We start from the raw sequence: 15,073 nt of genomic DNA on the forward strand, positions 1-15,073 counted from the left end.
GTGGCACTTGATTACAATGAGTGGATGCAGTATGGGTGTGTGATGCTATTCAACGATAGCGACCTTCGTGGATGGTGGACGAGTGCGTAATTATTATGCGGGTGATTAGCAGGGTAGTATTTCACAGCTAAAATTCAAGTAGCAACTATTGGATGATAGCGACCTCTTGTGAGTGCGTGATTATTTGAGCGTGATTAATGAATATGCAGGGTATGGGTAATGCGTGATTCTCAGGATCTTGGCAGGTTGGCGAAACCAAAATTTCAGCCGGTGGAGTGTCTAATGCTTGTGTAAGTCCTACTCGGTACTCACCGCATGCATCGCTAGCTTGCTTCAGAACCAGGCCTACCCGGTCTTCTCCCGAACTAACCCCGGCCACGCGTACACAAGACTCAGGCTCTACCGTCTCCCCAGGCAGTTCCACCCGAAGGGAACACTTCTCTGCGGACACAGGCTCTCTCAGACGCCTCTCCATGGGCTAAACGAGAGCAACTCAACGCAGAGGTTTCTCCTCTAGGGTCCCTAGCGTAAAGACATCACCCCGTGTGCACGAGCTCAAAGGAAAGCAGGGAAATTCACAGGAAAGCTTAATCCATTTCCACAAAGCAAACTTACATACGGCTTTCCCTTTCGGGAAACCCCAAGCACTTACACAACCGTGGATTACCTTACAGGCGGAGGGCGATTACAGCTTCTCCCTTATTTCTATATTACAATGGGAGTGAGATGGCTACTAATTAGGCGGAGTGGTGTGGCGGATGCGCTCTGAGTATTAGGCTCGGTGTCTTCTCTCCTCTTCTTCGTCCGGCGATGAATGCGTGCGTCTGGCTTCTCCTTTTATAGACGGGAGGAGCCTTCAGGCTTAAGGAGGCGCTGGACACCCGGCGTCTTCAATTATCCTTCTTTACTGTTGCCTGGACAGCTGGACGATAACCCAGGCAGTTCCACCCGAAGGGAACACTTCTCTGCGGACACAGGCTCTCTCAGACGCCTCTCCATGGGCTAAACGAGAGCAACTCAACGCAGAGGTTTCTCCTCTAGGGTCCCTAGCGTAAAGACATCAACCCGTGTGCACGAGCTCAAAGGAAAGCAGGGAAATTCACAGGAAAGCTTAATCCATTTCCACAAAGCAAACTTACATACGGCTTTCCCTTTCGGGAAACCCCAAGCACTTACACAATCGTGGATTACCTTACAGGCGGAGGGCGATTACAGCTTCTCCCTTATTTCTATATTACAATGGGAGTGAGATGGCTACTAATTAGGTGGAGTGGTGCGGAACTAGCAAAAAAATTCGAAAATTTAAATTTCAAATTCAAAATCATGAGTTACTATTCACGACACTATTCAAATTCAGCAGTTACTATTCAAATTCGTGGCACTATTCAAAATATCAGGTACTATTCAAATTCGGAATATGAATAGCGCACGAGCACTTCAACTGAGTGGCTCAGGCACCCAAATTCACTTACTATTCTTTGCACTATTCAGAGCACTTCTTGTGATTATGCAAAATATGTGGCACTTGATTACAATGAGTGGATGCAGTATGGGTGTGTGATGCTATTCAACGATAGCGACCATCGTGGGTGGTGGACGAGTGCGTAATTATTATGCGGGTGATTAGCAGGGTAATATTTCACAGCTAAAATTCAAGTAGCAACTTTTGGATGATAGCGACCTCTTGTGAGTGCGTGATTATTTGAGCGTGATTAATGAATATGCAGGGTATGGGTAATGCGTGATTCTCAGGATCTTGGCAGGTTGGCGAAACCAAAATTTCAGCCGGTGGAGTGTCTAATGCTTGTGTAAGTCCTACTCGGTACTCACCGCATGCATCGCTAGCTTGCTTCAGAACCAGGCCTACCCGGTCTTCTCCCGAACTAACCCCGGCCACGCGTACACAAGACTCAGGCTCTACCGTCTCCCCAGGCAGTTCCACCCGAAGGGAACACTTCTCTGCGGACACAGGCTCTCTCAGACGCCTCTCCATGGGCTAAACGAGAGCAACTCAACGCAGAGGTTTCTCCTCTAGGGTCCCTAGCGTAAAGACATCACCCCGTGTGCACGAGCTCAAAGGAAAGCAGGGAAATTCACAGGAAAGCTTAATCCATTTCCACAAAGCAAACTTACAAACGGCTTTCCCTTTCGGGAAACCCCAAGCACTTACACAACCTTGGATTACCTTACAGGCGGAGGGCGATTACAGCTTCTCCCTTATTTCTATATTACAATGGGAGTGAGATGGCTACTAATTAGGCGGAGTGGAGTGGTGGTGGATGCGCTCTGAGTATTAGGCTCGGTGTCTTCTCTCCTCTTCTTTTTCCGGCGATGAATGCGTGCGTCTGGCTTCTCCTTTTATAGACGGGAGGAGCCTTCAGGCTTAAGGAGGCGCTGGACACCCGGCGTCTTCAATTATCCTTCTTTACTGTTGCCTGGACAGCTGGACGATAACGCTGCCTTCAATAATTGTACTGGCTACAGTAGAACTCACTGTTGATTTTACTGTTTATTCCTTTTGCCTTGTCCACTTCCTTCACGTGATATTCTCTGGATATATTCGAGAATGAAGCAGCACAAGGGGAACGACGCGGAACTAGCAAAAAAATTCGAAAATTTAAATTTCAAATTCAAAATCACGAGTTACTATTCACGACACTATTCAAATTCAGCAGTTACTATTCAAATTCGTGGCACTATTCAAAATATCAGGTACTATTCAAATTCGGAATATGAATAGCGCACGAGCACTTCAACTGAGTGGCTCAGGCACCCAAATTCACTTACTATTCTTTGCACTATGCAGAGCACTTCTTGCGATTATGCAAAATATGTGGCACTTGATTACAATGAGTGGATGCAGTATGGGTGTGTGATGCTATTCAACGATAGCGACCTTCGTGGATGGTGGACGAGTGCGTAATTATTATGCGGGTGATTAGCAGGGTAGTATTTCACAGCTAAAATTCAAGTAGCAACTATTGGATGATAGCGACCTCTTGTGAGTGCGTGATTATTTGAGCGTGATTAATGAATATGCAGGGTATGGGTAATGCGTGATTCTCAGGATCTTGGCAGGTTGGCGAAACCAAAATTTCAGCCGGTGGAGTGTCTAATGCTTGTGTAAGTCCTACTCGGTACTCACCGCATGCATCGCTAGCTTGCTTCAGAACCAGGCCTACCCGGTCTTCTCCCGAACTAACCCCGGCCACGCGTACACAAGACTCAGGCTCTACCGTCTCCCCAGGCAGTTCCACCCGAAGGGAACACTTCTCTGCGGACACAGGCTCTCTCAGACGCCTCTCCATGGGCTAAACGAGAGCAACTCAACGCAGAGGTTTCTCCTCTAGGGTCCCTAGCGTAAAGACATCACCCCGTGTGCACGAGCTCAAAGGAAAGCAGGGAAATTCACAGGAAAGCTTAATCCATTTCCACAAAGCAAACTTACATACGGCTTTCCCTTTCGGGAAACCCCAAGCACTTACACAACCGTGGATTACCTTACAGGCGGAGGGCGATTACAGCTTCTCCCTTATTTCTATATTACAATGGGAGTGAGATGGCTACTAATTAGGCGGAGTGGTGTGGCGGATGCGCTCTGAGTATTAGGCTCGGTGTCTTCTCTCCTCTTCTTCGTCCGGCGATGAATGCGTGCGTCTGGCTTCTCCTTTTATAGACGGGAGGAGCCTTCAGGCTTAAGGAGGCGCTGGACACCCGGCGTCTTCAATTATCCTTCTTTACTGTTGCCTGGACAGCTGGACGATAACCCAGGCAGTTCCACCCGAAGGGAACACTTCTCTGCGGACACAGGCTCTCTCAGACGCCTCTCCATGGGCTAAACGAGAGCAACTCAACGCAGAGGTTTCTCCTCTAGGGTCCCTAGCGTAAAGACATCAACCCGTGTGCACGAGCTCAAAGGAAAGCAGGGAAATTCACAGGAAAGCTTAATCCATTTCCACAAAGCAAACTTACATACGGCTTTCCCTTTCGGGAAACCCCAAGCACTTACACAACCGTGGATTACCTTACAGGCGGAGGGCGATTACAGCTTCTCCCTTATTTCTATATTACAATGGGAGTGAGATGGCTACTAATTAGGTGGAGTGGTGCGGAACTAGCAAAAAAATTCGAAAATTTAAATTTCAAATTCAAAATCACGAGTTACTATTCACGACACTATTCAAATTCAGCAGTTACTATTCAAATTCGTGGCACTATTCAAAATATCAGGTACTATTCAAATTCGGAATATGAATAGCGCACGAGCACTTCAACTGAGTGGCTCAGGCACCCAAATTCACTTACTATTCTTTGCACTATTCAGAGCACTTCTTGTGATTATGCAAAATATGTGGCACTTGATTACAATGAGTGGATGCAGTATGGGTGTGTGATGCTATTCAACGATAGCGACCATCGTGGGTGGTGGACGAGTGCGTAATTATTATGCGGGTGATTAGCAGGGTAATATTTCACAGCTAAAATTCAAGTAGCAACTTTTGGATGATAGCGACCTCTTGTGAGTGCGTGATTATTTGAGCGTGATTAATGAATATGCAGGGTATGGGTAATGCGTGATTCTCAGGATCTTGGCAGGTTGGCGAAACCAAAATTTCAGCCGGTGGAGTGTCTAATGCTTGTGTAAGTCCTACTCGGTACTCACCGCATGCATCGCTAGCTTGCTTCAGAACCAGGCCTACCCGGTCTTCTCCCGAACTAACCCCGGCCACGCGTACACAAGACTCAGGCTCTACCGTCTCCCCAGGCAGTTCCACCAGAAGGGAACACTTCTCTGCGGACACAGGCTCTCTCAGACGCCTCTCCATGGGCTAAACGAGAGCAACTCAACGCAGAGGTTTCTCCTCTAGGGTCCCTAGCGTAAAGACATCACCCCGTGTGCACGAGCTCAAAGGAAAGCAGGGAAATTCACAGGAAAGCTTAATCCATTTCCACAAAGCAAACTTACATACGGCTTTCCCTTTCGGGAAACCCCAAGCACTTGCACAACCTTGGATTACCTTACAGGCGGAGGGCGATTACAGCTTCTCCCTTATTTCTATATTACAATGGGAGTGAGATGGCTACTAATTAGGTGGAGTGGTGTGGCGGATGCGCTCTGAGTATTAGGCTCGGTGTCTTCTCTCCTCTTCTTCGTCCGGCGATGAATGCGTGCGTCTGGCTTCTCCTTTTATAGACGGGAGGAGCCTTCAGGCTTAAGGAGGCGCTGGACACCCGGCGTCTTCAATTATCCTTCTTTACTGTTGCCTGGACAGCTGGACGATAACGCTGCCTTCAATAATTGTACTGGCTACAGTAGAACTCACTGTTGATTTTACTGTTTATTCCTTTTGCCTTGTCCACTTCCTTCACGTGATATTCTCTGGATATATTCGAGAATATATTCGGTGTGTATAGTCTTCCACGCCCGAATGATTGATGTCGCAGACATCAAGCAAACACTCTGGCATGCTTATCCTTATCCCACGGCGAAATTGTTGATAACACCTTATCAACATTCTAGAAACATTAATATTAATCTTGCTGATATTCTTCTTGTAATATTTCTTCCACTTCAATATCAGCATCTTCTGGCTGCCATATTTCATACCATGCCAACAATTCTCGATATTCTTTTCTTAGTTCACATTCTGCACCATAATTAGGCTTTATCAGTCTTCCCACTTCTCTCTGTATGATACTATTTTTGCCATAATATTCTCGTAGGAATATTTTTATTATCTTATTTTGATACATCATATAGTATTCAGGATCAAATTTTGTATTTCCTTCTATTTCTCTTGCTTCAGTAAATATCCTCCACTTATCATGATTTGCATTATTGGCGAATAACTTTTCATAATTCTGCCATATATCAGAAGACCAAGTAGTAGGAAATTTATATGATCCTTTTGTAATATAAATATCATGGCTTGCTGGTCTTATAGGTTGTGTAAATTTTGGTGGATTAGAGCAGAATCTTATTCTATATCTTCCTTGGACACAAGCTAATTTTTTAGCTGCTTCTTTAATAGCAATTCCAAGGTCTGATTGACATATTTCTCCAAATGTTCCATATATATCATGAGCTAAACCATGGTCTATAATAGTCTGTAAAGAGATATCATTACCAGTATTTCTTTGTATACTTATGAAATATTTTAGATTTATGTCAGCCTTGAATATTATAAATTTATGTCGAGGCTTGACAATTAATTTATCATCAATATGGAGTAAAGGAAAGATATTTGCTTTGGCAATTATTCCCAATTGCCTTTCTTTTCCTTGATATAATTTTATAAAATAATTTTGTATATCAAGAAAGGTTTTGTATTGTCTTTCAGCATATTTGCTCCATATTAGATCTATGATATCCTGCGTGAAACATGACAGGACTTGCTCAGTCTTAAAACTTATTCTAGGTACTAAAAACTCTTGTGGAGTATTGCCTAAATATTTATTCTCCTTCTTATCTTTCTCTAGACTAACTTCTACTAATTCTAACTTGTTTTCCACTTCCTCATTATTTTTCTGTTCTAGACATGCCATACAGGCTTGTCTTAAACAAAGACTACATGTTGCTCTTTCTCCTGGGTCTTGATAATATATGCAATATACACATTTTATGCTAGACTTACCTTCTTTATAATCACATTCATGATTGCAAATTACTTGATCCATCATTTCTATTTTTAAACCAGCTAATTCATCAATTAAATCTAATTCTTCCTCACTTGTTTCATTTTCTTCATCATATTCTACTTCATCTGTCTCTATTATAGAATATATTGACTCATCGTCCATTATATCATCATCACAAACTAAAATATTCTCATTCACACTATCTATTATTAATACCTTTTCTTGTTCTTCTTGCTTACTAGAATACCTTTTCTTATCTTTATTAGGGCAAGTTTTACTTAAATGGTCTGGTGAATTACATATAAAACACCTACATGTGCTATCATAATTCTTTCTAGGATTATATCTTCGTACATTTCTTTTATGAAGGAAAGGAGCTCTATTATCTGATCTCCTCAGAAAATATCTCTTCTTTGTTTTTACATTTCCCTTCTTGTAATTCTTTGGATACCTTTTATTTCTAGATCTCTCTTCTCCATATGTCAATGGTATTTGAACTATCTTGTTACAAAAATTATAATCTGATTGTTTCATTGACCTTTGGGCTTGTATATTTGTACATATCTTTCTAAGCTGCTTAAAAACAAATGTTATAGCTTGAGAAATATTATATTCTTTGCATTCCTTTTTATATTCTTCGAATATCATGGACCCTAAAGGGTCTGGCAACTTATTAAAGTATCTCTCTACTATTCCTTTATTATATCCTTGCTTAGCAGTTGTAGCATTATACAAATAATGCTGAGAGAACTCTTTTATTCCTTTCCAGTTTGTTAAGGTTAGCTTTTCTATTTCTTTTAATCTTTCATTCTGCAGGGTAGTATATCCTAATTCAGGATCTTCTCCTATAACAATGCTTGAAATAATATTTGCAAAATTATATGGATTACTACCAGCTCTTTTTAACTCTTCATAATAATTAGGAAATGCTTCTATCCATTGTTCCCATAAAACCTTAGCTGATTCTCCTAAAAATGTTTCTAAATATGTAAGCATATCTTCTACTCTATTTCCAATATTATGCTGATTTTGTATGTATTTTTGCACTATCAATCCTTTCCATATACTGATTATATTCGGCCAATCTATAGGGTCATGTGCTGCTAAATTTAATATAGCACCATCACTTCTATAATTTTGAAATTGAACTGTCTTTTCAAATTGTCTTCTTTTTGAACCCATATATTTATATTGTCCAGGTATATAGCTATATGCAGGTTCTTCCTTTTCTGGTGGCCAAGTTCCTGACATTCTGGAAGATCTTTCTTTTTCCTCTTCAGTTTTTATTTCTGGACCTCGTCTTCTTTTAGATGAACTAGCATCAAGATCCATTGCTTCTATAGCATTATCTTTGTCTTGTAAAGACATATGTATTTCTAAATCTTTGCTATATGACTCATTTATATCTTCATCCTGTTCCTCATAACTTTCTAATAAATACTTATTATTAATTTCCCATTGTTCATCTTCACTAATAACATCTTCTTCTGTATTCTCTATCTTTACTTCATTTTCCTTTTGCAACTTTAGTTCTTTATTATCTATCATAACATTACCTTTATGAGTGTCTGGTTCCCTTTTGGCTTTATGATTCTGCACATCTTTTGGGTGTGACTCATCTTTCCACTTCTTTATAACAACTGACGCTTTATATTTCTTATCATTTAGCTCTCTTTCTTTTTTAATTTTGTTAAGCCTATAAATTTCTCGTCTAAAGTAAATTTCCTTTTCTCTTATAGCAGTCCACTCACATAACATAGAAGTATTATATTCATCAGGAATTTTACTTAGCTTTTGCTCATAATGTTTTATTTCATTATCAATGTCTAATTTTTCCATAAATTCACATACACTATGTCTTCTATTTTCTTCTATATTTGATTCAGAACTAGATGCTTCTAAATCATCCAAACTTTTTTCTTTATAATCTACAAACCTAATACAAGTTTGCCCTTTTCTATTTTCATAGCTTATGTAATCTTCAGGCTGTTTTAAAGTCTTTGGTTCTATTAAAGCAGCAATATTCCATTCTTCTCCTGCTCTTTCTTCAGAGCTGATTTTAAGAGGACTCCTAAAATTTATTCCTTTGGATTGCATACTTTCTATTACATTATTCACATTTACTTTATATCGAGTTCCACTTCTATTGGTTAGTCTTCCAATGAATTCTATGCTTACTAATAAATTGGTACCTTTAAAGTCTTCATAACCTTTGGTCTGAAAAGCAAATACCATTTTGTCTATAAATTCTTTTATTGGCATTATTAAATCTGGAGCTATATATGTTATTAGCATATTTTCATTCATGTCTCCTTCTAAGAATCCTAATGATGCCTTGTGTACTGATTCCCATCTTTTATCTAATAGAGTGATTAAAACTTTTGTTCCTAATTTCTTCCTTGTCATTCCTTTAATTCCTATAATATACATCCCTTGATGTATGTATTTATATCCAGTATATTTCAATCTTTTCTCAATTTGCTTACTGACAATTCTTAACTGAACAGGTTCTGTTAAAACACTTAATTCAACTTCTCTAGATATTCTGTATAATCCACTTTTATACTCAAACCAACCCATTTGATATAATTGCTGAGGTCTTATTTTCCTTAAAGTGTCCTTCTGGTATCTTTCAAGATCACTTTCTACGTCTATCATATCTTCTAAAGTTTCAACTTCATCACTTCCTCCTTTTAATTTATCCATTAGGCTTAAAGGCCTAGTATCTTTTTGCACTATTTGGAGACACTGGTCTCCTCTAGTGAGGCTGTCAGATACTTCCATTTATCCGAATTTAATGATCTAGTAACCTCTAGTATTCCAGATGATGACAACACAATTTCTTTACTATGCTCAGCAATATTAGTACTTTCTAGTTTATTGAATAAATAAGATATATCCCTTTTAATATAATCACTATTTTGACTAATCTTTCCCAGAAATATTTTACTTTCTTCCAAAACTTGCAAAGCTAATTCTAATTTTTTATTTGCTACCAAATATTGCTCTTCTAGATGCTTATGTTCTTTCTGTAATTTTTCAAATTTTAATTCTAAATCGTCTTGTCTTTTACCCCAAGTTATGTAAAAGTTATGAATTAAATCAACTATTAAATTTATCTGACCGTGAGAGGTATGCCAAGTATGCTCTTCAGAACTATTTATTCTGCACCTAATATTTATATTTTCTTTAGTACTAACAGACTTTCCGGTATTGACTTCTAAATTCAAATAATGTAGCTTTTCAATTTTGACAAAGTATTGAAATTCCCTTAAATTCAAATTTTAATAACCTCGGCTCTGATACCAGCACAAGGGGAACGGGGCGGAACTAGCAAAAAAATTCGAAAATTTAAATTTCAAATTCAAAATCACGAGTTACTATTCACGACACTATTCAAATTCAGCAGTTACTATTCAAATTCGTGGCACTATTCAAAATATCAGGTACTATTCAAATTCGGAATATGAATAGCGCACGAGCACTTCAACTGAGTGGCTCAGGCACCCAAATTCACTTACTATTCTTTGCACTATGCAGAGCACTTCTTGCGATTATGCAAAATATGTGGCACTTGATTACAATGAGTGGATGCAGTATGGGTGTGTGATGCTATTCAACGATAGCGACCTTCGTGGATGGTGGACGAGTGCGTAATTATTATGCGGGTGATTAGCAGGGTAGTATTTCACAGCTAAAATTCAAGTAGCAACTATTGGATGATAGCGACCTCTTGTGAGTGCGTGATTATTTGAGCGTGATTAATGAATATGCAGGGTATGGGTAATGCGTGATTCTCAGGATCTTGGCAGGTTGGCGAAACCAAAATTTCAGCCGGTGGAGTGTCTAATGCTTGTGTAAGTCCTACTCGGTACTCACCGCATGCATCGCTAGCTTGCTTCAGAACCAGGCCTACCCGGTCTTCTCCCGAACTAACCCCGGCCACGCGTACACAAGACTCAGGCTCTACCGTCTCCCCAGGCAGTTCCACCCGAAGGGAACACTTCTCTGCGGACACAGGCTCTCTCAGACGCCTCTCCATGGGCTAAACGAGAGCAACTCAACGCAGAGGTTTCTCCTCTAGGGTCCCTAGCGTAAAGACATCACCCCGTGTGCACGAGCTCAAAGGAAAGCAGGGAAATTCACAGGAAAGCTTAATCCATTTCCACAAAGCAAACTTACATACGGCTTTCCCTTTCGGGAAACCCCAAGCACTTACACAACCTTGGATTACCTTACAGGCGGAGGGCGATTACAGCTTCTCCCTTATTTCTATATTACAATGGGAGTGAGATGGCTACTAATTAGGTGGAGTGGTGTGGCGGATGCGCTCTGAGTATTAGGCTCGGTGTCTTCTCTCCTCTTCTTCGTCCGGCGATGAATGCGTGCGTCTGGCTTCTCCTTTTATAGACGGGAGGAGCCTTCAGGCTTAAGGAGGCGCTGGACACCCGGCGTCTTCAATTATCCTTCTTTACTGTTGCCTGGACAGCTGGACGATAACGCTGCCTTCAATAATTGTACTGGCTACAGTAGAACTCACTGTTGATTTTACTGTTTATTCCTTTTGCCTTGTCCACTTCCTTCACGTGATATTCTCTGGATATATTCGAGAATATATTCGGTGTGTATAGTCTTCCACGCCCGAATGATTGATATATATATATATATATATATATATATATATATATATATATATATATATATATATATATATATATATATATATATATATATATATATATAAGTTGTATGGCAAAACGCCAAAACGCCTAGAAAAACGCCTAGCAGCGCCTAGGCGCGATTACTCCCTGACTAGTCTCTAGGCTGAGGGTCATCGCCTAGATTACGCCTAGCGCCTAGTGGAACAGGGTTCACGACGTACGTCGTCTGGCGCCCACGGCCACGCTCCTGAGAACGCACGCGCCCATGCTCACGATCCAGGGAAGCCATGGCCACCAAGCTCGAACACTCAAGCTCTGATACCACTTGTTGGCACTCCCTCACACACAACACCCTCTTGCTTGCAGGTAGAGGAAGAAGATGAGAGGAAGAAAAAGGACTCAGGAAGAGCACACGAAGTGGAGCTGCTTAAGACTCTGAGCTGCAGCTGCTCTCCTCTTTATAGACACACCGGTCAAAGTGAGAATTTACAAGGCATGTCCCTACAGTACAATGCAGCCATGACTATTATATGTATAGCCATCTACTGCTATCATGCTGCAACTTGCAACGGCTACTATGCACAACAGTCCTTTGCCGCCCAAGAGTAAATGACAGGCTTGACTGAGTACAAGCTAGTGCTGCTACTACTACTAGACATGGAAAAAGCAAGCATGAGCATGAGTAATTATCTATCAGGAATCTCCCCTGAAATCCTGTTATCAGACAAATCAAGTGCCCACTTAATAAGTTATGACTGATGCGCAAGTAGATAGACAAGGTTGGGGATAGAAAAAGCTCTTTAGGTATGCTACCTCTAAGAGAATTATATGAAAGATCCAACTGTTCTAGAGGACAGCTTCTGAGAGTGGAAGGTATGACACCACCAAATGCATTGCCTTGCAGAGCAAGTAGTTCTAAATTTGTAAGATTTCCTAGAGATGGTGGGATGAATCCTGAAAATTTGTTATTTTGCAGGTTCAGTCTAGCCAAGTTACTCATTTTACTAATGGAGTTGGGAATACTGCCCTCAAGCAGATTTTCTTCCATTGATAGATAGGCCAAATTAACCAAGTCTCCTATTCCTTCAGGTATTGTTCCAGTTATTTTGTTATTTTGTACATCTAAATAATTTAAATGTTTGGAGAGGTTACCGACTGAATGTGGTAGATTACCTTGAAGATTGTTGTAACTGATGTCCAGAATAATCAAATAAGTGCTGTTGGTCAGCCCAGACAAAAAGCCCCAGTCAGCATCTTTTGTCGCTTCAAGTTGATTTACATTCAAGTTGACCTCAATCAGATTCTTTTGGTGAGCTCCCAGACATTGAGGAATCTTTCCTGATAGAAAATTGGAGAATGCATTGAGTTCTACAAGAATAGAGTTGTTGCACAGAGATGATGGGATCATTCCATAGAATTCATTGGACTCTATACTAAAGTTTTTTAGTTTTGGAAAGTTGCTGGTCATGTCAGAAGGTAAAGACCCGTTGAGGATATTGGTACCCACAACAAGGATTCAAGGCTGGAGAGATTAAATATTGTCGGAGGTAATTCACCTTCTAGTTCATTAAATGATAGGTACAATCCTTTGAGGCTGCGGAGGTTTCCTAGTGCATGTGGTATGGGACCGAAAAGGTTGTTTACATCAAGGCCAAGATATGTAAATGTAAGTAGCTCAAGGTTTCCTAAAGATTCTGAGATTTGACCAACTAGCCTATTTTGGTAAAGATCTATTGCAGTTAATGAAGATATGTTTCCCATTGAGGGAGGGATGCGTCCTGTGAGGTTGTTTTCCCCTAGATGAAGGACACTAAGAGAAGAGAGGCCTTGCAATTGAGGGATGCTACCAATCAGATTATTTGAGATATGTCAATGCTGAGAGGTTCCCAATTGAAGTAGGGATTGTTCCTGAGAATTGGTTATAACTTAGACCTAGTGTGACAAGGTTAATTAATTTGCCTATCTCGCCTGGAATTTCTCCTGAGAGGTTGTTATGTGCTACATTGAGAACTGTCAGGCTCTCAAGGCTTCCTAATTCAGGAGGGAAAGTTCCCATAAGCCTGTTGTGGTGAAGTTCAAGTACCTTGAGATTATGCAGTGACCTGAATTTGTTTGGTATTATGCCCTGCAAATTATTATCATGGAGTGAGATGTTCACTGTTCACAAGACGGCTGCAGTTTGAGAGTGACAGTGGAACCTCGCCCCCAATGGAGTTGAAGCTGAGGTTCAGGTGTGTCAACTCCCGAAGATTACCGAGCTGCGATGGCAGGATGCCATGAAACTGGTTCCATGGAAGGTGGAGTCTTCTTAGGTGCGTGAGGTTTCCCAACGCAGGGGTGATGGTTCCAAGAAGACTGAGATCAGCAAGGTCCAACCCCACCACACGGCCACGCCGGATCCCACTCAAGCCACACGCCACACCACGCCACTGACACATAGGAACAGAGAAGTTACCCCATGATGCCAGGGCTCGCAGCGGGTCGCTCCTTATGTATGATGTGAATGACATGAGTGCGTGGTGGTCAGGGACATCCGGGATGGATGCTCCATGAACTGTGAGTGAGGCCTGTGCCACACTTGTCATGTGGCATGCAAGGGAGACGAAAGCGAGCAAAAGATACTCAAGGAGGAGCACCATCATTTGTGCTAAATGGCGCTTGCTTGGGACTTGGGAGCCTTGCTAATTGTTTGGGGTTGTGTTGAATGCAAAGCAACTGCCGTAGGCCATGCTGCTTATATGGTTGGAGGAGCACTTGCTAGTTGCTTCTGAGTACATTTGAAGTCACTGCTGACCTGGCGGCCTCCTGGACTTTGCTGACCAAGTGACCATCCTCCAGGACCTGGCACCCACGTTTTGGAAGTGTACTGGGTATGCAGAGTTAGTCAAATACTCCCTCCATTCCAAATTATAAATCATTCCAACTTTCTTAGAGAGGCAAAGCATATCAAGTTTGACCAAAACTATAGTGAGAATTACAAAGATTCATGACATCAAATAGGTATACTATAAAAATATAACTAATGAAGAATCTAATGATACTTATTTAATATTATAAATTTATTATATAAATTTGGTCAAACTTGTGATGTTTTGACTCTCCAAAAAATTAGAATAACTTACAATTTGGTACGGAGGGAGTACTATTCATACAGAAGACCAAGCTCTTGTCTTGTGTAACCTCTTGTAAACATTTTGCTTTGATATATATACATGTCCGTCACACGGTCAACAAAATCGTTTTCTTGACTGTCAGGCGTGTCTACATAATATGAAATATCGTGTCACTATCATGCTGAGAGAAAAGATATACTCTCATTTTCCAGTCAAATTTCTACCGTCAGTTGTATTTTAACCATAAGTTTGCCATAGTAGCGCATGAACAATGCATCGCACCTTCCAAAAACTAATCGATCATTCGTGTAACTGAAACCTTTCGTCGCCCGTTTATTGTCACTAGTGAGAACACAATCGTTCTGAAGATGGTGTGACTATGACGTTTGATGTTTGGACGCAACATTTTTCCAACCTAAAAAGAATGGTACTGCCTCCGTTCCAAATTGTAGGCTGTTTGACTTTTTTGTCCTCAAATTTGACCACTTGTCTTATTCAAAAATTTATGCAAAATATCATTTTTTTTATTGTGGCTTGCTTTATCAATACAAGTTATTCAAAACTAACTTAAATTTAACTATATTTGCACAAATTTTTTGAATAAGACGAGTGGTCAAACTTGATGTCAAAAAAGTCAAACAAACTATAATTTGGAAAGGG

At 40.7% G+C, this 15,073-nt stretch overlaps 1 long non-coding RNA gene across 1 annotated transcript; it reads left to right on the forward strand.

The window, feature by feature from the left end:
- Positions 1-3,775: 3,775 nt before the first annotated feature.
- Positions 3,776-5,342, forward strand: LOC120703139. Its single transcript, XR_005686812.1, has 2 exons — positions 3,776-4,098; positions 5,093-5,342. It is a non-coding gene; the product is annotated as an uncharacterized LOC120703139 (long non-coding RNA).
- The last annotated feature ends 9,731 nt before the right edge of the window (positions 5,343-15,073 follow it).

Source organism: Panicum virgatum, chromosome 4K (assembly GCF_016808335.1).
Source record: "Panicum virgatum strain AP13 chromosome 4K, P.virgatum_v5, whole genome shotgun sequence".
NCBI lineage: Eukaryota > Viridiplantae > Streptophyta > Magnoliopsida > Poales > Poaceae > Panicum > Panicum virgatum.